Source organism: Pristiophorus japonicus, chromosome 20, assembly GCF_044704955.1.
Source record: "Pristiophorus japonicus isolate sPriJap1 chromosome 20, sPriJap1.hap1, whole genome shotgun sequence".
Taxonomy (NCBI): Eukaryota; Metazoa; Chordata; class Chondrichthyes; family Pristiophoridae; genus Pristiophorus; species Pristiophorus japonicus.
In genome coordinates, this window is record NC_091996.1 from 39,495,231 (window position 1) to 39,521,508 (window position 26,278).

The 26,278-nt window shown below is 44.2% G+C and overlaps 1 protein-coding gene across 1 annotated transcript in view; it reads left to right on the top strand.

Annotated features, from left to right (window-relative positions):
• Positions 1-26,278, top strand: part of LOC139232489 (protein Niban 2-like) — a 238,739-nt gene that overhangs the window by 149,455 nt on the left and 63,006 nt on the right. The window lies entirely within an intron of this gene.

Consider the following 26,278-nt stretch of genomic DNA (forward strand, 5'->3'; position numbering starts at 1 on the left):
GATTGGAAACTTTTACAAATGCTCTTTGCATCTTCAGGTTAGTGTTGCATTTCCTTTATTTTGCAGCACAAATGTGTGTCATCTATCAAAAAGGCATGTGCTAAAATGACGACAAGAATGGCTTTGTTATTGCATTAAATGTTAATGTTTGAAAACCGTCCACATTGCATGAAGCATTTATTTCATAAAATATTCAGTATCCACCGCAATGATAGGAATCAAAGCTGAGTGAGTTCGGCTATAGATTAATTGAGTTGTTGCAGCTTCTGCCTTGCTCATAAGATGCAGGTTGCTGAGCAAGGCATAAACCCATGTTTAACATTCAGTTAGAGCTGAGCACTGACAAGCGTGTAATGATGCATATGAAGGTTGGGAACCCCGATAGTAATAGTGATGGAGGAGGAGGTACCTTTGTCTCAGCATCCATCTTTGTCTGGTTACCCCTCTGTGACTCGCCTTGGGCCATTTTTCTATGTTACAGTTGCCATATAAATGCTTGTTAATATTCAATTGTTGGTCAGAACTCCTAGATTATGAAGCTATCAAAACTTAATACTAAATGCACCTTACTGTTATAATTCAGGAAGCGCATGAAAAGTTTAACTTTTTAAATAGTGTAAAATGAATGATCTAGATATATAAATAGTCCAATGAACTATTCATGCCTTTAATCAAAGGGTGTTCAAGACTCTCCGTGAATTTCAGACGCGTTGTCGGCCAAAAATGTCTCGCCAATCTTTGCTATCTTTTGTTGCCTTCCCTCTCTCTTTCTCCCCTGCCCCTCCCCCCACCCCCACCGCCCCATCATCTAAAGCACTATTGGACGTTGTCCCAAAGAAGGAGATATTACGAGGAGTGAACAAAAGCCTGATCAAAAAGTGAAATTAAAGGAGGAGAGTGAGTTGGAGAATTGGGAGAAACCTTGGGATTTCCAGAATGTTGGGCCTAAATGGCTGAAATCAGGGCCACCAATAACAGGGCAAAGGGTTGGTGTAGGGGGAATACAAAAAAGGCCAGAGTCGGTGGAACAGCCAGTTTGGGGTTATAGGTGAGTGGCACTTCCGGGATAGGAAATGAACAGCAGAGATTTGGATGAACTGAAGTTTATGGAGAATTTGCACCACACAATGCCAGACAATGCCTATCTCTAACAAGTGAGAGTCTAACCACCTCTCCTTGATATTCAACGGCATTACCATCGCCAAATCCCCCACCATCAACACCGAGGGTCACCATTGACCAGAAACTTAACTGGACCAGCCACATAAATACTGTGGCAACAAGAACAGGTCAGAGGCTGAGTATTCTGTGGCGAGTGTGTCTCCTCCTGACTCCCCAAAGCCTTTCCACCATCTACAAGACACAAGTCAGGAGTGTGATGGAATACGCTCCACTTGCCTGGATGAATGCAGCTTCAACAACACATGAAGAAACCATCCAGGACAAAGCAGCCCGCTTGATTGGCACCCCATCCACCACCTTCAACATTCACTCCCTCCACCACCGACGCAAAGATGCATTGCAGCAACTCGCCAAGGCTTCTTCAGCAGCACCTCCCAAACCCCGACCTCTACCATCTAGAAGGACAGGGTAGCAGGCACATGGAAACACCACCACCTCCACATTCCCCTCCAAGTCGCACACCATCCTGACTTGGAAATATATCGGCCGTTCCTTCATCGTCGCTGGGTCAAAATCCTGGAACTCCTCCCTAACAGCATTGTGGGAGCACCTTCACCACACGGACTGCAGCGGTTCAAGAAGGCGGCTCACCACCACCTTCTCAAGGCAATTAAGAATGGGCAATAAATGCTGGGCTTGCCAGCAATGTCCACACCCTGGGAAGCTAGAGTGTTGGATAGTCCAGTCTGGGGTAACAAAGGCAGGGAGGAAAGCTTCAACTACAGCTGGATGGTGGTATGGGTGGAGGCGGGCGATGTTCAAGATGGATATAAACAATCTTTGTAATGGAGAGGATATTGGGTCGGAAGATCAGTTAGGGGTCGATTAGGACGCCATGTTTGTGATCAATCGTGTTCAGCTAATTAGTTATTTAACTGATTCATTATTTATATTATTGAAACTGAGTTAACAATAAACAACTTAAAACAACGTGGCAGACTTTGATGGGAAGATCTGTTATTTAATGCTTGGCCAACATCATTTGGAATGTAAAGTGAGGTTTTTTGCTTCTTTGGATGTTACGCTTTTCCCTGTCTGGGAAAATGACTCAGTAGTTCGCGCTGCTCGCTTTAAGAGGAGAGCTGCTGATGGTGCGCTTTTGGCGCTTGCCAAGTGTAAACAGATCACTCGCTCTCTGACAGCTGTTGAAGGTTAAGTAAATTGCAGCAGCATCGATCCCAAAACCTGAACTCTGTGCAGTATCTGGAGTCTGTCAGTGAATTATGCTGTCTCTGTTCTGAGTGCCCTAGATTTGGATGGATGGCGAATGGTAATATGCAAGTTGCATGTGTGCGGTGCAGAGCTGAAGGGTAGTACACTGATTGCTGCCTGTGGCAAAGTGATTATGGATTTCATTCCAGTGAATTAAACTTTCGATACAGGGCTTATCTGCTCGGGCACATTGTTACATGTATCATGGGTAAATGACAGAACTATGGGTTGCTGCGGTGAAGCAGACTATTATCTCTTGATGCAAACCTGTAAAACAACTTATTTCATGTAATGTCATTTAATTGAATCGCTAGGTGTCTCTTTTTTGAGATCTGTGTCTCTCTGTGTCTGTCTCTCTCTCTCTCTCTCTCTCTGTGTCTGTCTCTCTCTGTCTGTGTCTCTGTCTGTCTCTCTCATCATAAAATTCTTACCTCAACCATGTCTGGTTCATAGAAACATAGAAAATAGGTGCAGGAGTAGGCCCTTCGAGCCTTCACCACCGTTCAATAAGATCATGACTGATCATTCACCTCAGTACCCCTTTCCTGCTTTCTCTCCATACCCCTTGATCCCTTTAGCTGTGAGGGCCACATCTAACACCCTCTTGAATATTTTTATCTAACAAACTGGCATCAACAACTCTCTCCGGTAGAGAATTCCACAAGTTCACTATTCTGAGTGAAGAAGTTTCTCCTCATCTCGGTCCTAAATGACTTAACCCTTATGCTTAGACTGTGTCCCCTGGTTCTGGACTTCCCCAACATCGGGAACATTCTTCCTGCATCTAACCTGTCCAGTCCCATCAGAATTTTATGTTTCTGAGATCCCCTCTCATTCATCTAAACTCCAGTGAACACAGGCCCAGTCGATCCAGTCTCTCATATGTCAGTCCTGCCATCCCAGGAATCAGTCTGGTGAACCTTTGCTGTGCTCCCTCAATAGCAAGAATGTCCTTCCTCAGATTAGGAGACCAAAATTGAACACACTATTCCAGGTGAGGCCTCCCCTAGGTCCTGTACAACTGCAGTAAGACCTCCCTGCTCCTATACTCTCATCCCCTCGCTATGAAGGCCAACATACCATTTGCTGTCTTCGCCGCCTGCTGTACCTGCATGCCAACCTTCAATGACTGATGTACCATGACATCCAGGTCTCGTTGCACCTCCCCTTTTCCTAATCTGCCGCCATTCAGATGATCTACCTTCCTGTTTTTGCCACCAAAGTGGATAACCTCACAGTTATCTACATTATACTGTATCTGCCATGCATTTGCCCACTCACTTAACCTGTCCAAGTCACCCTGCAGTCTCTTGGCATCCTCCTCACAGCTCACACTGCCACCCAGTTTAGTGTCATCTGCAAACTTGGAGATATTACAGTCAATTCCTTCATCCAAATCATTGATGTATATTGTGAAGAGCTGGGGTCCCAGCACTGAGCCCTGCAGCACCCCATTAGTCACTGTCTGCCATTCTGAAAAGGGCCCATTTATTCCTACTCTTTGCTCCCTGTCTGCCAACCAGTTCTCTATCCACTTCAGTACATTACCCCCAATACCATCTGCTTTAATTTTGTACTCTAATCTCTTGTGTGGAACCTTGTCAAAAGCCTTTTGAAAGTCCAAATACACATCCACTGGTTCTCTCTTGTCCACTCTACCAGTTACATCCTCAAAATTCTAGAAGATTTGTCAAACATGATTTGCCTTTCATAAATCCCTGCTGACTTGGATCGATCCTGTCACTGCTTTCCAAATGCGTTGCTCTTTCATCTTTAATAATTGATTCCAACATTTTCCCCACTACTGATGTCAGGCTAACCGGTCTATAATTCCCCGTTTTCTCTCTCCCTCCTTTTTTAAAAAAGTGATATTATATTAACTAACCTCCAGTCCATAAGAACTGATCCAGAGTCGATAGACTGTTGGAAAATGATCATCAATGCATCCACTATTTCTAGGGCCGCTACCTTAAGTACTCTGAGATGCAGACTATCGGGCCCTTGGGATTTATCGACCTTCAATCCCATCAATTTCCCTAACACAATTTCCTCACTGAAGGATTTCCTTCAGTTCCTCCTTCTCGCTGGACCCTCAGTCCCCTAGTATTTCCGGAAGGTTATTTGTGTCTTCCTTAGTGAAGACAGAACCAAAGTATTTGTTCAATTGGTCTGCCATTTCTTTGTTCCTCATTATAAATTCACCTGAATCTGACTGCAAGGGACCTATGTTTGTCTTCACTAATCTTTTTCTCTTCACATATCTATGGAAGCTTTTGCAGTCAGTTTTTATGTTCCCAGCAAGCTTCCACTCATACTCTATTCCTTCCCCCCTCCCCCCCCCCCCCCCACCTAATTAAACCCTTTGTCCTCCTCTGCTGAATTCTAAAATTCTCCCAGTCCTCAGGTTTGCTGCTTTTTCTGGTCAATTTATATGCCTCTTCCTTGGATTTAACACTATCCCTAATTTCTCTCGTTGGCCACGGTTGAGCCACCTTCCCAGTTTTATTTTTACTCCAGACAGGGATGTACAATTATTGAAGTTCATCCATGTGATCTTTAAATGTTTGCCATTGCCTATCCACCGTCAACCCTTTAAGTATCACTCGCCAGTTCATTTTTCTTTAAGCCTGAAAGCTGATGATATTGCCTGCAGGATTGTCACTGTTTGTAGATTGCTCCAGGACAGTGTTCGGAAAGCAATATTTAAATGTGTGATTTTGTTCATAGTGCTTTTGTTGATCAATCCGTCGCATACCTCACGATTAGGATCAGTGGTTAGGCGAGTGATTTGAGTGTACACGTTGAAAAGCAAGTTGGTTTCACTTTGGCTTCAATCTCTGGTGTTCTCTTGCAAACGATCCTAATGTTAAAGCTGGAAAACATTAAGATAGGGGCTTCTGGAGTGTTTTGTTAATTACTTGCTAGACTGGGCAATCTGATGTATACCTTTAACTGGAGAAAGGCATAAATCAATGGGCACATTGTTAGGAAAGGGCAAGTTTTGCAAGTTTGGTTTCTGGTGTCACCATCAAGCATGAGGCTTATGCAGCAAACTCGTTTCCACACCCTCTCTGCCATCTCCTCCCCCACCACACCTGGGCATGGCCACATCATACCACACAGTTATTAAGTTGATCACAATGCTAGTGTGGCTTTGTCAACTTAGTGCTAGATTGCAGCCATTTTGGATGCTGTGAGCTCGGGTATAAGTGCTCCACCTCATTTTTTAAAGGTCCCTCAGAAAAGGTAAACGTCCATCCCATGAAGTTAGACTGCATTTGAACCAGAGGTGAAAGAATAGTGTGCTAACTCACCACACTACTCCATTCTCAGCCATGCGAGCTTTCAAAATATTCTGTCTCTGTTGCACGTTGGTACTTTAAGATGGTTAAGGCATCCCATAACTTTGTTTTTTGTTTGATGACACTGGTGCAACTTTGTCGGTTTATTTAGAAATGACCTAACTGCTTTGCACCATGAAAGTAAACATTGAGCCATAAGATGCCTTCACTTTGCATGTCCTGCTGAAACTGAGCAATCGTTCTTTGTGTGATTTATTACTTTGATCAGAAGCATAACCATCTGCACAGACAGATCGAACCTAATTTCTCCAATGTATGAGATTTAGCTACTCATTGATATATAGGTTGAGCATCGGAAACCTCGGGACCGAGGCCTTTCCGGATTCCGGGTATTTCCAGATTTTGGAACGTCTCTGCCTGGGTCGAGGTAGGTGGGGTCGGGCAGCCGAGGGGTGAGGGAGCCGGGGCCGAGGTGAGGTCGGACCGCCGAGGGTGTGGGGTCTGGATTTTGAACATTTTCCGGTTTCCAGATGACCCCACCACGGACCGGCCCAATGTCCGGATTCGGGAACATTCTGAATTTTGGAATTCCGGATTTCGGACGCCCAACCTGTACTGTAGAAACAAATGCATCTATGTATAGCATTAGCTTTATTTCCTATCTATTTTAAATGAGCTGAATTTTAAAAGGCAAAAATATTAGGAACCAAACTTTCCCTGGATATGGGAATTCAAAACCTGTGGGCATAACTGATTGATTTTTGAAGTTGCATTGTTGGAAGTCAGTAAGTAAGATTGTCCAGTTTAGGGGAGGGGGTTCATCCAGTCTCTTCCCCCCCCCCCCCCCTCCTGGGAAGGGGGTTCACCCAGCCCTCCCTTCCCCAGGAGGGGTTTCACTCAGCACCCCACCTCCCTGGGGAGTGGGTTCACCCTGCCCCCCCTCCTTCCCTGGGGAGTGGGTTCACTCAGCCCCCCCCCCCCCTCCCTGGGGAGTGAATTCACTCAGCCCCCCCCCCCCCCTCCCTGGGGAGTGAGTTCACTTAGCCCCCCCCCCCCCCTCCCTTCCTGGGAGTGGGTTCACACTGCCTCACCCCAGCGTGCCCCCCCCCCTCCCTTCCCCAGGGAGTGGGTTCACTCAGTCCCCCCTCCCCTCCCAGGGAGTGAGGTCACTCAGCAGGAATCCCCATTTTTTTTTACTGTTCTCATAACTAAACATCACTGACCAAGTTTCCTGCGTCATGACCACGTTTAACGTTGGCTCAAATGTCTCGTGTTAAACACTTGAATGCTAATACTGCAACTGCGAGCTCGATCATACCAAGAGAATAAAGTTCTCCTGCCGGATTAAGGGATCATACTAACGCGAATGCAGTGTGCTTCTATGCATCAGTTTAGAGACTCCTCGTTTTTCATCTATTAGTAAAATGGACTACTTGCTCATTGTGTGCCATGTTTGCACATTTCTGCGTCAATTGTTTGCAGGCCATGTGAAGCCAAACGTGAAAACATCCAGAATGCCAAAGCTGTTGTATTTGAACGTGATCTTTTCATTATTCTAATGACATCCTGCATTCCATTAGTCTTTGATTTGCCAAAAATAGCAAAGGAAGAGGTCCATTGTGGCCAGCCTTTACTGGCTAACCCTTGTCAGAGCAGCTTCATTAAGTTGGCAGGGGAGCACTCCCAAGGTGAACTGCAGCTTTTTGTTTACTGCATTATTTAGAGTCAATAGACGATTTAGTTCTCAAGGAAATGCTCCTCTTGTGGTGGCAGTACCTCTTCAGAGGGCCTTCCCCATTCCACAGTTGTAGAGAGGAGTGCGCAATAGCTCAACTCACAAAACAATGTCTTCACAGCAGTTCTTGTGTCCAAATGGGCTAATTAAATGTTTTAGTATTTATCCCATCTGTTCCTTGTAAATCATGTGTGAAAACACTATTAAAGATTTGCACTGGAGCAATTCTGAGCTGTGCTGAGTGTGAACACAACGATCGCCACGACAATGCACAAATGCTAAATCTACTCCAATCCTGACCATTTTGCTGTAACAGGTCCATTGCTGATGACTGGTGTTTATTGAGCATTTTCTGTAGCTTTGCTACCTCATTTTGGAAAACTGCAAAGCATATTGAAGATTTAAGAACCAAGATAGTGGAATCAACTACAGCAGGCCCTGCCCATTATGTTATGTTTTGAAGAATCAGGACATTTTAATATTGTGAAGCGGGAGGGATCTTGGTCTATTGAGGAAGGTGTAGTATTGCTGACAAATCTGTGTCTCTTAGCAAATTGAGCCAGTCTTATCCCACTTTACTTGTAATTTTGTGTAGGCTCTATGATCGAATGGATTTTTGTGCTCTGTGGAAGGAATACGCTTGATGGAGCCAATGGCCTTGTATTACTTTTTCATTTTTTTTAAACCTAGGAAGAGTCAGGTTTCCAATAAATAAATGTAATGGGAAAAGCACGTTATTCTGCAGTTAGAGTTCCTCCTCCAATTGCAGTGTGTGACCCGGGGAGAATAAGCTGCCATCCTGCTGAATTGTCTGATATACTTGATATTTGTTTCATATTCAGGTTTGAGGGATCTTTTCCCACAACTACTTTTCCTGTTGGTTTTGATAGCTAGTGTTGCTAGAATAGTTTTCCAGTACTGTGCGTTTTATATAATGTTTTTTCTAAAAAAAAAAACGTCATGGGCTTTTTGACCTTTCTGGCATTTGTCCAGCAAACATGGGGGAACAAAATCTCCCATGTGTTCACTGCAGCAACAAAATGGGCTCCCTGCTGAGCGAGGGTGATGTACCTGGGCAGAAGCGATGTCCAGTGCGGAGCTGTAAGACTGAAATAAAAACAGATAATTCAGGAAATCTCAGCAGGTCAGGCAGGGTCTGTGGAGAGGAAGCAGAGTTAACGTCTCGGGTCGATGACCCTTTGCCAAAACTGCATTGGAATTGGAATCAAGTACTCATTTGCTAGGCAGGAGTACAGCTGGAACCAGGCAGAGGTCAATGAGTACCCTGCAGTTTAAGGGAGGGTGGAGATCTGTATGTACAACAGGGTCCTGGCCTGAGTGGAGCAGCATACAATGCAGGTCAGCACATTTTGAGTTTCTCACTGTTCTTGTACTGTTGTGTTTAATCGTAGGTAATTAATGCAGAGAATTTCTTCCTGTGCCAGAGTCAATAAACAAGCGACAGTTTATGGACCCCAACTATGCTGTAAAACAATTAAAGTAAAGGAGAGGGCTGGGTACCGGATGACAATTATATTGAATTTTTAAACGGGCATTTTACATAGATGGGGGGAGGGAGGGGAGAGAGGAGAGAAAGAGCATTGGTAACTAATTCAGGCTCATAACTTTTCAAACAAAAGCATTCATCTGTCTGTTCACCCTCCCTCTCCAGAATGCTCTGCAGCCACGCTGAGACACCCTTGACCCTTGCACCAGGGAGGCAACATACCATCCTGGTGTCTCGGTTGTGGCCGCAGAAACTCTTATCTATTCCCCTTACAATAGAGCCCCCTATCACTATAGCTCTCCCACTCTTTTTCCTGCCCTTCTGTGCAGCAGAGCCACCCATGGTGCCATGAACCTGGCTGCTGGTGCCTTCCCCTGGTAAGTCATCTCCCCCAACAGTATCCAAAACGGTATATTTGTTTTGGAGGGAGATGACTGCAGGGGACCCCTGCACTACCTTCCTGCTCTTGCCTTGCCTCGGTCATCCATTAACTATCTCTCCAAACCCTTACCTGCGGTGTGACCAACTCACTAAATGTGCTATCCACAACATTCTCAGCATTGCGCATGCTCCAGAGTGAGTCCGTCCACAGCTCCAGTGCCATCATGGAAGTGTCCCTGATTTCCCACATAGCACAGGAAGAGCATGACACAGTCCGAGCTCTCCTGCCATGACTTAACCCTTAAATTAATTTACTTACTAAAATTTGCTTAAACACCAAACAGCTACTTAGTAGTTCGCTGCCAATTAAACCAATCTAAAAGTCAGTCTAAAAGAGAGTTACACTTACCAGTCGAACAGCCAACCACTTGCCAGGTGGCTGTGACGTCACCTTGATTTCGCACCACTAGCTTTGTCTGCAGCTGGTTGGGCTGGTCTCTGGGCTTCCGTCTCCTACTCTCGCACTCCTTATCAGCTGCTCTAGTGTCAGCACTGGTAGGAAAAACGAGACAAATCAGCACCTACCACCCCCGCAACACTTAAAACTCACCCACTTACCAAACTCACGAATGCCACTCTATTCTGCTGCACTCTGTGCTCTGTACGAGCTGCCTCTTTTTAAACTGTATCTGGGTCAGATGACTCACTACTGGTCAGTCATTTACAGAACTGGTTTTAACTAGCTGCTAATTGCCTCCGACTGGAGGGTTACCTTGTTTTTCTCTGCCTAAACCTGAAAGATTCCTAACTATTTAACTTTTCCCCTTTAAATTCAACTGCTACTTACTTAGAAGCTACTGGCAATTGCCACTAAAAATTTACTCCAGCCTCCAAATGGTTTAAAAGAGAGTAACCCTTAAAACTCACCCACTTACCAAACTCACGACTGCCACTCTGTGCTGCTGCACTCTGGAGAGGGAAGGTGAACAGCCAGTTGTCGTGCTACATGTAGGTACCACGATATAGGTAAGAAGTGGGAAGAGGTCCTACAAGCTGAATTTAGGGAGCTAGGAGTTAAATTAAAAAGTAGGACCTCAAAGGTAGTAATCTCTGGATTGCAACCAGTGCCACGTGCTAATCAGAGTAGAGGGAGCAGGATATTTAGAATAAATACGTGGCTTGAGCAGTGGTGCAAGAGGGAGGGATTCAAATTCCTGGGACATTGGAACCAATTCTGGGGAAGTGGGACCTGTACAAAAGGGACGGTCTGCACTTGGGCAGGACTGGAACTGATGTCCTGGGGGTAACATTTGCTAATGCAGTTCGGGAGTGTTTAAACTAATATGGCAGGGGGATGGGAACCGATGCAGCGAGACAGGGCGAAGTAATATGGAGTCAGAAACAGATGGTAGAAAGATAAAAAGCAATAGTGGAAGGCCGAGTAAACAAAGGCAAGGAACAAAAAGGGCCACACTACATCATAATTCTAAAAGGACAAAGGGTGTTAAAAAAAAAAACAAGCCTGAAGGCTTTGTGTCTTAATGCAAGGCGTATCTGTAATAAGGTGGATGAATTAACTGCGCAAATAGATGTTAACAGATATGATGTGATTGGGATTAGAGATGTGGCTCCAGGATGATCAGAGCTAGGAACTCAACATCCAAGGGTATTCAACATTCGGGAAGGATAGAATAAAAGGAAAAGGAGGTGTGGGGTAGCATTGCTGGTTAAAGAAGAGATTAATGCAATAGTTAGGAAGGTCATTAGCTTAAATGATGTGGAATCTATATGGGTAGAGCTGCAGAACACCAAAGGGCAAAAAACATTAGTGGGAGTTGTACACAGACCTCCAAACAGTAGTGGTGGTGTTGGGGAGGGCATCAAACAGGAAATTAGGGGTACATTCAATAAAGGTGCAGCAGTTATCATGGGTGACTTTAATATGCATATAGATTGGGCTAACCAACTGGAAGCAATACAGTGGAGGAGGATTTCCTGGAGTGCATAAGGGATGGTTTTCGAGACCAATATGTCAAGGAACCAACTAGGGGGGGGGAGGCCATCTTAGACTGGGTGTTGTGTTAAGAGAGGATTAATTAGCAGTCTCGTTGTGTGAGGTTCCTTGGGGAAGAGTGACCATAATATGGTGGAATTCTACATTAGGATGGAGAATGAAACAGTTAATTCAGAGACCATGGTCCAGAACTTAGAGGGGTAACTTTGAAGGTATGAGGCATGAATTGGCTAGGATAGATTGGCGAATGATACTTAAGGGGTTGACAGTGGATGGGCAATGGCAGACATTTAGAGACCACATGGATGAACTACAACAATTGTACATCCCTGTCTGGCGTAAAAATAAAAAAGGGAAGGTGGCTCAACCGTGGCTATCAAGGGAAATCAGGGATAGTATTAAAGCCAAGGAAGTGGCATACAAATTGGCCAAAATAGCAGTGAACCCGGGGACTGGGAGAAATTTAGAACTCAGCAAAGGAGGAAAAGGGTTTGATTAGGGCAGGGAAAATAGAGTATGAGAGGAAGCTTGCAGGGAACATTAAAACAGACTGCAAAAGCTTCTATAGATATGCAAAGAGAAAAAGGTTAGTAAAGACAAACGTAGGTCCCCTGCAATCAGAATCGGGGGGGGGGGGTGGGGGTCATAACTGGGAACAAAGAAATGGCAGACCAATTGAACAAGTACTTTGTGTCCTCCTTAGTGAATACCGAACCAAACAACCTTCCGGATATAAAAGGGGTCAGAGGTTCTCGTAAGAAGGAGGAACTGAGGGAAATCCTTATTAGTCAGGAAGTTGTGTTGGGGAAATTGATGGGATTGAAGGCTGATAAATCCCCAGGGCCTGATGGACTGCATCCCAGAGTACTTAAGGAGGTGGCCTTGGAAATAGCGGATGCATTGACAGTCGTTTTCCAACATTCCATAGACTCTGGATCAGTTCCTATGGAGTGGAGGGTAGCCAATGTAATCCGACTTTTTTTTTTTAAAAAAGGAGGGAGAGAGAAAACAGTGAATTATAGACCGGTCAGCCTGACATCGGTAGTGGGTAAAATGATGGAATCAATTATTAAGGATGTCATAGCAGTGCATTTGGAAAGAGGTGACATGATAGGTCCAAGTCAGCATGGATTTGTGAAAGGGAAATCATGCTTGACAAATCTTCTGGAATTTTTTGAGGATGTTTCCAGTAGAGTGGACAAGGGAGAACCAGTTGATGTGGTGTATTTGGACTTTCGGCAAGGTCCCACACGAGATTAATGTGCAAAGTTAAAGCACATGGGATTGGGGGTAGCGTGCTGACGTGGATTGAGACCTGGTTGGCAGACAGGAAGCAAAGAGTAGGAGTAAATGAGTACTTTTCAGAATGGCAGGCAGTGACTAGTGGGGTACCGCAAGGTTCTGTGCTGGGGTCCCAGCTGTTTACATTGTACATTAATGATTTAGACGAGGGGAGTAAATGTAGTATCTCCAAATTTGCAGATGACACTAAGTTGGGTGGCAGTGTGAGCTGGGAGGAGGATGCTATGAGGCTGCAGAGTGACTTGGATAGGTTAGGTGAGTGGGCAAATGCATGGCAGATGAAGTATAATGTGGATAAATGTGAAGCAATCCACTTTGGTGGTTAAAAACAGAGAGACACTATTATCTGAATGGTGACAGATAAGGAAAAGGGGAGGTGCAACGAGACCTGGGTGTCATGGTGCATCAGTCGTTGAAGGTTGGCATGCAGGTACAGCAGGCAGATAAGAAAGCAAATGGCATGTTGGCCTTCATCGTGAGGGGATTTGAGAAAAGGGCAGGGAGGTGTTACTACAGTTGTACAGAGCCTTGGTGAGGCCACACCTGGAGTATTGTGTACAGTTTTGGTCTCCTAACTTGAGGAAGGACATTCTTGCTATTGAGGGAGTGCAGCGAAGGTTCACCAGACTGATTCCCGGGATGGCGGGACTGACATATCAAGAAAGACTGGATCAACTGGGCTTATATTCACTGGTGTTCAGAAGAATGAGAGGGGATCTGATAAACGTTTAAAATTCTGACGAGTTTAGACAGGTTAGATGCAGGAAGAATGTTCCCAATGTTGGGGAAGTCCAGAACCAAGGGTCACAGTCTAAGGATAAGGGGTAGGCCATTTAGGACCGAGATGAGGAGAAACTTCTTCACCCAGAGAGTGGTGAACCTGTGGAATTCTCTATCACAGAAAGTTGTTGAGGCCAATTCACTAAATATATTCAAAAAGAGTTAGATGTAGTCCTTACTACTTGGGGGATCAAGGGGTATGGCGAGAAAGCAGGAATGGGGTACTGAAGTTGTATGTTCAGCCATGAACTCATTGAATGGTGGTGCAGGCTCAAAGGGCTGAATGGCCTACTCCTGCACCTATTTTCTATGTTTGTATCAACTTCCCAGAGCCTTTACATGTCATGTAATTAAAGCTTGTTCAAGATGTATTCTGTCTTGCCAAAGCCAAGGGGCTGTATTCAAGACACAAACGCCATCTCAAGGATAAAGTTACATTAAAATTGAAGCTTGTGAACTTACAAGGGACTTGAGCTTGAAGGAGGTATCCTACCAAGATGCAGTGTGGGTGTTCAATGTTTGCACAAAATATAAAGCTTTGTGTCTTTTTTTTTTTAAATAAAAAGAGCACATGTGATCATTACCCTGGAACAAGCAATTCCCCTGAACCTGGAGCATCACTGATGGGGCATTCTTCAATTACTTGCCTGCTTATGGCACATGCCCTGCTCTGCCACTCATTTACAAACCTCCACCCCATGGAAAAAACCTCAAATGCGAGTTCCAAGGATTTACGCGGGTCATGTGCTGGTGCGGATTTATATCCCAAACTTTAGGCCCAGCACAACCCAGTGTCACCTGTTAGCGGCATAACTGAGATTTCTGGAGCTTGTTGGTTTTTGTGTTGAATTTTTCTTCCCGAGACCTGCATCATTGTCACAGTACTGTCTCGATCCTCAACCTCCCGGTTATGTTTAAACATATGTAGAGAACCTTGGTTAGACTGCACTTGGATCACTGTGAACAGTTCCGGCCTCCATCTTTATGAAAAGGATATCAAGGCACTGAAGGTGCTAAAAAGATTTACTAAAATGATATCGGAACTAAGAGTTTAAACCCATCAGGAAAGATTGAACAAGCTGGGGCTATTTTCTCGAGAAAGAGGCTGAGGGGTGACCTGATTGAAGTCTTCAAGATTATGAAAGGATTTGTTAAGATAAATTTGGAGAATATGTTTCCACTTGCAGGTGAGACCAGCACTAGGGGCTATAAGTTAAGATAGTCGCTAATAAATCCAATGGGGAATTCAGGAGAAACCTCTTTACCCAGAGAGTGGTTAGATTGTGACGCTTGCTACCACAGGGAGTGGTTGAGGCGAATGGCTTGGATGCATTCAGGATAAGCACGAGAGAGAAAGTAAGAGGATATGATGGGGTGGTGGGAGGAGGCTCGTGTGGAGCATACACACGGGCATAGATTGGTTGATCTGAGTGGCTTGTTTCTGTGCTGTAAATATTATACAATCTTTAAGTACCTGGAATGGCCATCTCAATGGGCAGGCCTTTGTTCTGCAGAATAATGGATGAGGAGCAGCAGACACAAGAGGCTCTGCCAGTGAGACACCATGGCGCCCGCTATTATTCCTAATGCTGGCAATGTATTTGCGGCTGTTTGAAGCCGGTTTTATTCTCCAACACTGGCAAATCAGCGCCACAGGAAATTTCAGCGCAAGTTTCAGTTGGCAAGATCGGTGCAAAAATTGTAAAATTTGACACAATTTCTGCATGTGATTCAAGAAATTCAGGGCCATGATGTCTGCAGAAGCAACAGTAAAGTGGCGGGGGCGCGAGGGGCACTGAATGTTTTGGACTGAAAACCTCTTCAAATTGCATTAAGTTGTTGAAGGTGTGTTTTTTGCCAATACCAGAAATGGTTTGTGTTGTGTATGGAGAAAGAGTTAGACTGAATACTGTGAGCTCAAAGTAAAGTGTGACCTTAGTCTTTTATTGCAGGTCTCCAGAGTGTGTCTCCAGCCTGTGAGGCCTCCTTAAATACCTGGGCTCCCAAGGGATTATGGGATCCCTTGGGACTCCAGGAATGAGCCTTCTGGTGGCTGTACAGAGTAAATACAAGTCCACATATATAACAGTTTGGACAGTTGTACATTATTTATAGATCTTTGTAATGCAGAGCTTGCGGTTTCCCCACTGCGGGAGCCCAGAGAGAACACAGGCTGACTCGATTTTAAAACCTGACTCCTGACAGCATCCCGAGACATGTGGAATGTTGTTAGTTAGTGTGCCCATGCTTAAAAGCAATGCTTTCATTCGAAAGAACTATTCCTACTGCTGGTGAAAGCTGTGATGAACTGTTATAAATCTTAGCAGCTATCTTGTACTTTGTCCAATTTACTGTTGTTTTATGTTATTTCCTGATTTTTGCAAATGATTTTGAGTCTCTGGCCCTTGGGTAATTTTTTTTCTATCCAACTTAACCGGAGGAAAGGCTTAATCCAGCAGCTGTGCTGTGACTGGGATCATTGTGAATCTCCTCGGTCCATGTATTTTGCAAGAGGAAGATTTCACTTTGTTCGGAATGTAACTGTCATCAGGCTGCCGTGTGAGGAAACAGTGGAAAATAGTCCCAAATTGTCATGGCCTCCATGGGGTGAACGACCAGTTGGGCAAGGTACTGGTTTCTTGTTGGTGCCCCTGGAGTGCCGGCAATTCCCACCCCACATTAATCTGCACTTTCACCCGATCAAAGGAGAATCTTCGGAGTGGGGAAGGAATTGCAATTTTAGATTTTGAATAATGAATGCATGTTTATCTTCTCCAGCAATAAATTGTTGGGCATGGCTCTCCATTCTCTGGGGGAAACCTGTTGTGACTGCTGTTCTTTCTGCGCAGTTTGGCTTGAATACTCGACTGTTGGTGTTGTGCTGATTCCTCCCAACCACCGCAGGAAGGCGGCTTCAGTGACTGTAATAACTGATTGGTGACTGAGAGGAGAAGTTTGTCACTGTCTACTGAATATTCTTAATTGAGAAATGTTCGGTGGTTCATATTTCATTACTTTTTCCAGCAGTTTGACAGTGACGAGGCTCCGATGGGAAGCATTACCAGGATGTTTGTGTGCTGTTGGGTTTACTGAACTGTTTAAAAATCCTGTTTTTTGAAAAAATAATTTCCTTTTAGATTAGATTATTTTTATTGTGTTCCTGTACTTTGTACGTTCAGATTTTAATTGGAAGAGAAACCTTTATAAGTCACTGCTCTAGAAGGATCCAGCTGTGTAATAAACGTTGAAATGTAATTTAAATTGGTCCTTCTATGTACATTTAAAAAAATCACTGAAGTAGGTCTTTTCATTTCATAGGATCACAGAAATTGCAGTAAAGGAGGCCGTTCAGCCCATTTAACTGTTGGCACTAGCTCTTCAACTGAAGCTGTCTACTCTGACCTCAATTCCCTGGGGTTTTTTTTCCCTGTATCCTTGCATATTTTTCCTTTTCCAATACCCAACCAATTCCCTTTTCAATTATGTTAGTCACTGTTTCAATATAGTTCTGGTTTAATAACTTGTCATGAAAAATTGTTTAATTTTGTGTGGGGAAAGTTTTGTCTAACTTGCCACTTGGTTCTTGTAGTGACAATCCTTACTCTGCCCGTTCAGTCCGAGAGTGTGACCCTGAGCTTCTCCTCGCCTGTCACTTTAATTCCCCACTCCACTCCCACGCCGACATCTCCATAATTATTAGTAAGAAAATAGTGCTGGAGAAACTAATGGGACTGAAGGACAATAAATCCCCAGGGCCTGATAATCTGCATCCCAGAATACTAAAAGAGGTAGCCATGGAAATAGTAGATGCATTGGTTGTCATCTTCCAAAATTCTATAGATTATGGAACAGTTCCTGCAGATTGGAGGGTGGCAAATGTAACCCCACTATTTAAAAAAGGAGGGAGAGAGAAAACGGGGAACTACACACCGGTTAGCCTGACATCAGTAGCAGGGAAAATGCTAGTCTATTAAAAAGGGTGTGATAACGGCACACTTAGGTAATATTAACGGGATTAAACAAAGTCAACATGGATTTATGAAAGGAAAATCATGTTTGACAAACCTACTGGAGTTCTTTGAGGATGTAACTGATAGAATAGATAAGGGAGAACCAGTGGATGTAGTGTATTTGGATTTTCAGAAGGCTTTTGATAAAGTCCCACATAAGAGGTTAGTGTGCAAAATTAAAGCACATGGGATTGGTGGTAATGTATTGGCATGGATTGAAAATTGGTTAACTTTTTTTTATCAGAGTAGGAATAAATGGGTCTTTTTTGGGGTGGCAGGCAGTGACTGCAGGGATCAGTACTTGGGCCCCAGCTATTCACAATATATGTAAATGATTTGGATGAGGGAACCAAATGTAATATTTCCAAGTTTGCTGACTACACAAAACTAGGTGGGATTGTGAGTTGTGAGGAGGATGCAAAGATGCTGCAAGGCGATTTAGATAGGTTGAGTGAGTGGGCAAACACATGGCAGATGCAGTATAACGTGGATAAATGTGAAGTTATCCACTTTGGTAGGAAAAACATAAGGACAAAGTATTATTTAAATGGTGATGGCTTGGGAAGTGTCGATGTACAGAGGGACAGGTGTCCTTGTACACCAGTCATTGAAAGCAAAACATGCAGGTACAGCAAGCAGTTAGGAAGGCAAATCTTCATTGTGAGAGGGTTTGGGTACAGGAGCAAGGATGTCTTACTACAGTTATACAGGGCCTTGGTGAGACTACACATGGAGTATTGTGTGCAGTTTTGGTCTCCTTACCAAAGAAAGGATATACTTGCCATAGAGAGTACAGCGAAGGTTCACCAGACTGATTCCTGGGATGGCAGGACTGTCATGTGAGGAGAGATTGGGTCGCCTAGGTCTGTATTCACTCGAGGTTAGAAGAATGAGAGGGGGATCTCATTGAAACGTATAAAATTCTGACTGGGTTGGACAGACTGGAAGCGGGAAGGATGTTTCCCCTGGCTGGGAAGTCTAGAACAAGGGGTCACAATATCAGGATATGGGGTAGGAAATTTAGGACCAAGATGAGAAATTTTTTCACTGAGTGGTGAACCTGTGGAATTCTCTACCACAGAAGGCTGTGGAGGTCAAGTCACTGAATATATTTAAGAGGGAGATAGATAGATTTCTAGACACAAAAGGCATCAAGGGATAGGGGGGTAAAAGTGGGAATATGGTGTCGATAGAGGATTAGCCATGATCATATTGAATGGCAGTGCAGACTTGAAGGGCCGAATGGCCTACTCCTGCACCTATTTTCTGTTTCCATACTCGACCTGCACTGTTCCAACGAAGCTCAACGCAAGCTCGAGGAACAGCACCTCATCTTTCGTTTAGGCACTTTTACAGCCTTCTGGATTCAACATCAAATTCAACAATTTCAGATAACCTCGGCCCATTTTTGGCTCCCTTCTCTTTCTCTCTTTCTCCCCCCCAATTAACTCTGTTTTTCTCAGATTTTTTTTCTCTCTGCCTCCTGATCATTACTCTGCCATTCACACCCTATCTATACTAACCTAACCTTTTTCTAGCTCCTGCCATTATCATTTCAATTCGGCCCATCATTCCTTTTGTCTCTCTAATCTCTCCTGCTTTCCACCCTATCACAGACCTTCCCCTCCCCCTTTCAGTGCTCCTTAAGAATCTGTTCATTTCAAACTTTTGCCAGTTCTGACGAAGGATCATCGACATGAAACGTTAACTCTCTTTCTCTCCGCAGATGCTGCCTGACCCACAGATTTCCAGCATTTTCTGTTTTTATTTCAGGTTCCAGCATCTGTGGTATTTTGCTTGTGTTACACTCTGCCCCTTTGCTTCCAGGTTGACAACCCATCTTTTACTGCTTATCTTCTCATCACCTTTCATAACCTTTTATAACCTCTTAGATCCTACATTCTCTGTTCCTGTAAGAGAAAAGTTGCAATTTTTCAAGGCGTGGCTACCTCCGTTGGTAGAGTATGAGATTCTTCTTCTCGGTCGTTGCTTTGCACCCCACGTTGGACGGTTCGTGTTTTAATTTCTTTCTGGCACCGGCCAAATGGTGTCCTCCTCTGCTGCATCATTCTATGATTCTTCGTGACTGTAACTTCTTTCCTGGTATCATTATCAGGACTTTTCCCTGAACCCTTTCCAAGTAAACCTTCAAGAGACAACATGAATTGTCGAGCATTCGAGCCAAGCTGTAAAATAGACAAACTTTGCATGTGTTGTGACTTGGGCACTAACTCTAGTTCTGCTGCACTGTTCTCTGAATATTTATTGCCAGTGGGAGCAGAGCAACAAGTAGCATGTTGGGTAAATTGGTCATCATTTACCAAAGGGCTTCTCGAAGGTCCACAATGTTATCTGATTTCTGTGTCTAGGGTGGGTCGAGCATTAAATACGTTTTGAGCAGTGTTTCGAAATCTACTTTCTACATTTTATTTTCCGGGTGTGTTTACTCAGTTGTACGTTATTTCTGTTATGTATGAGTAAAAGTGTTCAACCGTGCAGCATTGTCTTTCTTTGAGTTGCTGACGATGTCTTTCAGAGGATGTGACTGGGTTCCCCAGGAATGTTTTAGCTTTTGTTGGAACCCTTTCTCCACCGCACCACCCCCCTCCCCCCCCCGGCCCCACCAAGAATGAGCGTCTTGAAATCACCTCCCAACATTTTGAATGCCACTTTATTTACCAGCTCACTTCATTTCTTTGCAGTGTATTAGCATTGTACGGTGTGACTCTTCCAACTCCTTCAGCTTAGACCCACAAATGCATATTGACTGTGCAGTGTAATATGGATTCGTCACTTCCTCCATGCTAACTTCATTTACAAGAGCCAGAGATATATAGTCGTCTTGTGGTTTTCGTATTGCAGAATAGAAAGTCGAGCTCTGGGGGTAGGGTAGGGGTTGGGGGGATGACATTTTATCTGCTCTGAACATGTGGCTGTATCTCCGGATGCTAGCAAAGTTGCTATGGCATTTCTTCTTCAGTTCTTCAGCAACATTTTCAGTAAAGTCTGACTGTACAGGACGCGAGTCATCCCAGATGCGGACTTTCTGGATTCACATTCAAGTGCTTCCTGAGAGTGACCAAGCATGAGATACAGTTTCATCTGCACTTTTATTGCGAAATGCATTAACTTATAACTTCTTCCATATGTTTCATTTTCCTATGATTTACTGGTTGTGGCTAATGGTTCATAACGATTGACTTAAGTTAATTGTCCCCTTTCCCTTAGTAATCCTCTGTGATTTATTAATTCCTACTTGGATGCTATCATTTTTTTTCTTTTTCACATGATTATCAGGTTTCCTCTTGGCTGTTCAGTCAGAGGGGTGGATGATCCACCAAACGTCTTCAAAGTAGCTGCTGAGCATATTTTATTGGTGTGGGGGGGGGGTGGGGAAGTTGGTCTGATCTCCGTTGGGATGGTAGTAGGTTCTGCCGACTCACTAAGCTATAACTGACCTCGCTTTCCCCACCTTCTGCCTAATCTAAGGTAATCTAATAAAATGGCAGGGTGGTTTTTAAAGGATCGTTCATGTTTACTAGTCTGCCAAAAATATTTTTTTTTTTTTAAAAAGGTTCGGAGATTTAAGAAGTGCTGGATGAAGTAATAAGACTATCTTTGTCTTTGAGGGCTTTGAAGAGACAACACGTGAATAGTACTGCTCCATAATAGAAGGGAATATAGTCTTGTGGGAGAAGCCGGCAGCAAAATGGAGACCTCTTAAGTTGCTACAGTGAATGTCCAGATCCAAGAGCTGCACTATGAATAGGAGGCCAATAATACTGTTCTGCAATTTGCACGAAGCTCGGCTGGGGCAGTTTGTGAAACCAAAGACCAAGATTAGAGTGAATGTTAAAGGAGGAGTTGAGGGTTGAGCCAGTAGTGAGGACAGAGTCAGGAGACAGAACTGGAGACATTCATCAGATTAGTTTATCAAGAGGTGTTGGGCCTTTCTTGTACCTTGAGCTGAAAATTCAGTAGATTGGAGGAAGTATGTGTGATTACCATTGTGCTGGTACAACAGTTTGAGAACAGATACCAAAGGACAGATGTACATCTGCTACAGTTGCAAGTGATCTTGCCTGGTACAGGACAGTAGCTAGTGGGGTAATAAAAGAGTAAATAAGGGTATAACAGAAGCAGTCAGTCCTCTGAATATTAGGGAGGAGCAGAGGAAAATGTACTTGGTACTGGAATCATGTCTTCAATGGAGTTATCAGAGCAGATCGGGAGATGGCAAACCAAGTATTTACAGGGGGAAGTAATTGTGGAGCTAATGGCCCGTGGTGTAGGAATGGTGCTCGACGTTAATTATCCCTACAGCTGCCCCCAGACTTTTCGTGGGCTTTGAGCGGCAACTTACGGTTGTTAGAAATCCTTTTCCAATGCAGCGCCTGCTACAGAGAATCTGTGGCATGTGCAAACAGGGAAAGCAACAGCGTGTCTCCAACAATTCGATTGAAGAACCCTCGCTGAGACATGCAGGGGCTAAAATTCAGGCCTGCCAGAAACCTGGCGCACATTGATTTTTTTTTAGGTGCTTTTACCGCCGTCTCAGGTGAGATCGACTCTTGATCGATATTCAGCTTTGTCTTTTTTTTTTTGAGTAGACCGGCAGTCAGTCATAAAGGGGACGGAAGTTCGGCGGTAAGTGCTCGTGAGGGGCGGAAGTGGAGGTGGGCCGGATTCTCCGCCGCTGTCACTCAGCAATGGAGCGGTGGTGACGTCACTGCACATATGTGTCACTACGTACCTCGCCTCCTTTTAAAGGGGAGAGAATTGTTTAGGATCAGCCACTGGGCCACCAGGTAGAGTTTGGGCTGGGCCAGCGGCCTGGCACCAAAGAGGGGGCACCAGGCCGCCTGTTGATAGCCCAGTCAAACCTGGGAGCACAATAGTCTGGCCGACATAGAAGTCGGGCGGCAAAAAAAATAAAATGGTGGTGGGGGCATTGGGGTCCTTGACTTTAATGGCCGGCGTGCAGCCAGGGCTTGCAGGGAAAAAAGGTGCACCAACAAACTGTTGGGAGCACCGCTCGGCGGGCATTTGATTTTTTGACCTTCATTCCGAAGGAGGCGGGGGCTCCCACCAGTGCACGCACCGATGACACACTTACGGCCGCACGGCAGTGGCGGGGTGGAAGTGGAGACCCGCAGAAACCCCCCCCCCCTCCCCCTTGCTAAATTTGGCTGGTGGCCGCCATTCAACCAGAAATCCGTGACCATTGGACCACTGGCGATAGTGAGCCTTATCGGGACCCTGACCATCAGCCCCGCAACGTGTAAAACCAGAAAGTTTAAATTAGAGTATTTAAATAACGAAATAAAGTGAAGGAAAGGAAGATGGGATTGAGAGAGAGACAAGCGACAGAAGAAAAAGTAAAAAATAAACACTCTAGATTTTAAATTTTTTGGAAATATCCCACAATAATTAAATTCTGAAGGAATGAGACTCCACACTCATTAAAATACATTTTCAGTGCCAGCGAGGCTATTGAGCAGTAATTAAGACTTATCACGCAGTTAAATATTCACTTGCACCTGAATACTCAAGCCTAACTTTTTTTTTTTTTGGCCTATTTAGTGGGTAATTAGTTGGTAAGTACAGCAACTTCGCGCCATTCCATGTGTTTGAATGCCAAACCTCTCGACAAGGTACCATAGCAGCAGGGCAACTGGGGCAGCAACATCCAGATTTCTGCGTTTGACTGCGCTTGTGCAGTTGCCAGAAGTTGCTGTCCAATCTACTGCATGATAGCAGTGAGCGCTGATAGCCTCACCATTATTCTCAATGCAAAATCTGGGCCATTGAGTTTGAAATAAATGTATGATATTTATTTGATGCTGGGTCATGTAGGTTTTGCAGAAATTGAATTTGCATATTTAGGGTGCAACTGAATTTGCAGCTTAATTTTGAGATAGCTGTGTGTAGTTCCTGTGTAAGCTACTGTCTATGAATGGGTTACTGCCAACTCAAATAAGCACTGCCTGGCATACATTCATATGAAAGGTAGTGCTGTTAAAATAGCTACATTTTCTGCCACATCGATATTCATGAAGTTTTGTAACATCCTAATTATAGACTTATGAAGAAAGTTACACCACTGGTTGCTTGGGTATTCAGATTGACAATTGACAATACATTTAGTGCATATTTTGGGCATATATATAGGGATGTTTCCACAGTCCTCACAGGAATTATGAAGTATACCGATGACATTGCCGTTGAACATTATTTATAAATGTAGAGCCAGCGTATGTGCAGCAATAAGAAATAAGTTGAAAATGGTTTCCTAATCGGATTGGGACCCACCCAAACACAGGAATTCTCCTTCCTGATGAGTGTTGGCATGTTGCTTTTTGCACTGGGGATGTTGTGCAGAGCAGTGGACCCAACAAACCAAAGCTTGAATTCTTGGTGGTATAGATTTTGCAGTGAGAATTTCGATATTGTAGCCCACAGATCAATCTGGAGCTGAGGTTTTCAGACATTTGCTGAAATTCCTATGCACATAGAAACATAGAAAACATAGAAAATAGGTGCAGGAGTAGGCCCTTCGAGCCTGCACCGCCATTCAATAAGAACATGGCTGATCATTCCCTCAGTACCCCTTTCCTGCTTTCTCTCCATACCCCTTGATCCCATAAGGGCCATATCTAACTCCCTTTTGAATATATCCAATGAACTGGCATCAACAACTCTCTGCGGTAGGGGATTCCACAGGTTAACAACTCTGAGTGAAGAAGTTTCTCCATCTCAGTCCTAAATGGCCTACCCCTTATCCTAAGACCATGTCCCCTGGTTTTGGAGTTCCCCAACATCGGGAACATTCTTCCCGCATCTAACCTGTCCAGCCCCGTCAGAATCTTGTACGTTTCTGAGACACCCCCTCTCATCCTTCTAAACTCCAGTGAATAAAGTCCAGTTGATCCAGTCTCTCCTCATATGACAGTCCAGCCATCCCTGGAATTAGTCTGGTGAACCTTTGCTGCACTCTCTCAATAGGAAGAACGTCCTCCCTCAGATTAGGAGACCAAAACTGAACGCAATATTCCAGGTGAGGCCTCACTAAGGCCCTGTACAACTGCAGTAAGACCTCCCTGCTCCTATACGCAAATCCCCTAGCAATGAGGGCCAACATACCATTTGCCACCTTCACCGCCTGTTGTACCTGCATGCCAACCTTCAATGACTGATGAACCATGACACCCAGGTCTCATTGCACCTCCACTTTTCCTAATTTGCCGCCATTCAAATAATATTCTGCCTTCGTGTTTTTGCCCCCAAATCTCACATTTATCCACATTATACTGCATCTGCCATGCATTTGCCCATTCACCTAACCTGTTCAAGTCAACCTGCAGCCTCGTTGTGTCCCCCTCACAGCTCACACCGCCACCCAGTTTAGTTTCTTCTGCAAACTTGGAGATATTACACTCAATTCCCTCATCCAAATCGTTAATGTATATTGTAAAGAGCTGGAGTCCCAGCACTGAGCCCTGCGGCACCCCATTAGTCACTGCCTACTATTGTGAAAAGGACTCGTTTATCCCGACTCTCTGCTTCCTGTCTGCCAACCAGTTCTCTATTCACATTAGTACATTACCCCCAATACCATTCGCTTTGATTTTGCACATCAATCTCTTGTGCGGGACCTTGTCAAAAGCCTTTTGAAAGTCCAAATACACCACATCCACTGGTACACCTTGCTGAGTTTCAAATTAGTGCTTAATTTAATGAGTGCCTTTATTGATGGTACTGCTGTTAAGGCTGTTATATATGTAAACTTGTATTTACTCTGTACAGCCACCAAAGGGCTCATCCCCTGGAGTCTGAAGGGATCCCATAATCCCTTGGGAGCACATGTTTTAAGGAGGCCTCACAGGTTGGAGAGGCACTCTGGAGACCTGCAATAAAAGACTACAGTCACACTTTACTTTGAGCTCACATTGTTCAGTCTGACTCTTTCTCCATACATAAAGGCAATTGGATATTCTGCCATTATATCTTAAATGTTTGATATTTCTATGTATATGCTATGAATTGATTAAGTTAATTGATGGAGAGTTGAGCTGTCCATTACAGCTTTGGGAAATGTTAAACTCGTTCACGTGTACACACAATATTGAGCAACAGATAAGAATCTGATTCTGTTTCACTTTGTAGAAGCATTAAGTGAAGGATTGGTTCGTGGAAGAAAAATGTTCATGAATAATTTTGTGGAATGATTAGCTTTTATAAAACTCTTTCTACAGAAAGACGAGCAATTCATCTTCAGGCAGGCCATATTAATTAAGACACTTTAGTTCTTGCAACTCTTAGCTGATTAGTCCTAAATTAATACTGGAAAGTTTACTTTTTTAATGCCATTAAGTGTCTTTTTGGCAAAGTTGTGAGGAGTTGATGATTGAGATTGAAGTGATTGACAGAGGAGAGCACAGTGATGCTCTGTTGGTTCAGTCTCTCATCTGCACTGGTCTCAGTGCTCACAGCAGTCGAGCCACTTGAGGAGTAGGCCTCTGGGAGGGCACCCAAACATGAGCCAGTTCTTTTTGCTGAGGATAGATTCTGGTTCATTTACAGTGCATGTTCTCCTTTCTCCTCCCTCCCCTCATTTCAAAACTCGGCATTCAGACTTGCAGAAGAATAGCAATTTGGGCGTGTCTGTTTGGCATCTGTGGAACCATACCTCTTTGAGCACTTTCAGGATAAGTGGGTCAATGTAAAAACGCAAGTGCACTACAGGAACAATTTGGGCAATTTCGGTCTGGATGCCATCAGTTAGGTACTTGAGAATTTTGGAAACTAGATATTCTATTGAGATAATCTAGTTTAAACAGTATACGTACAAAA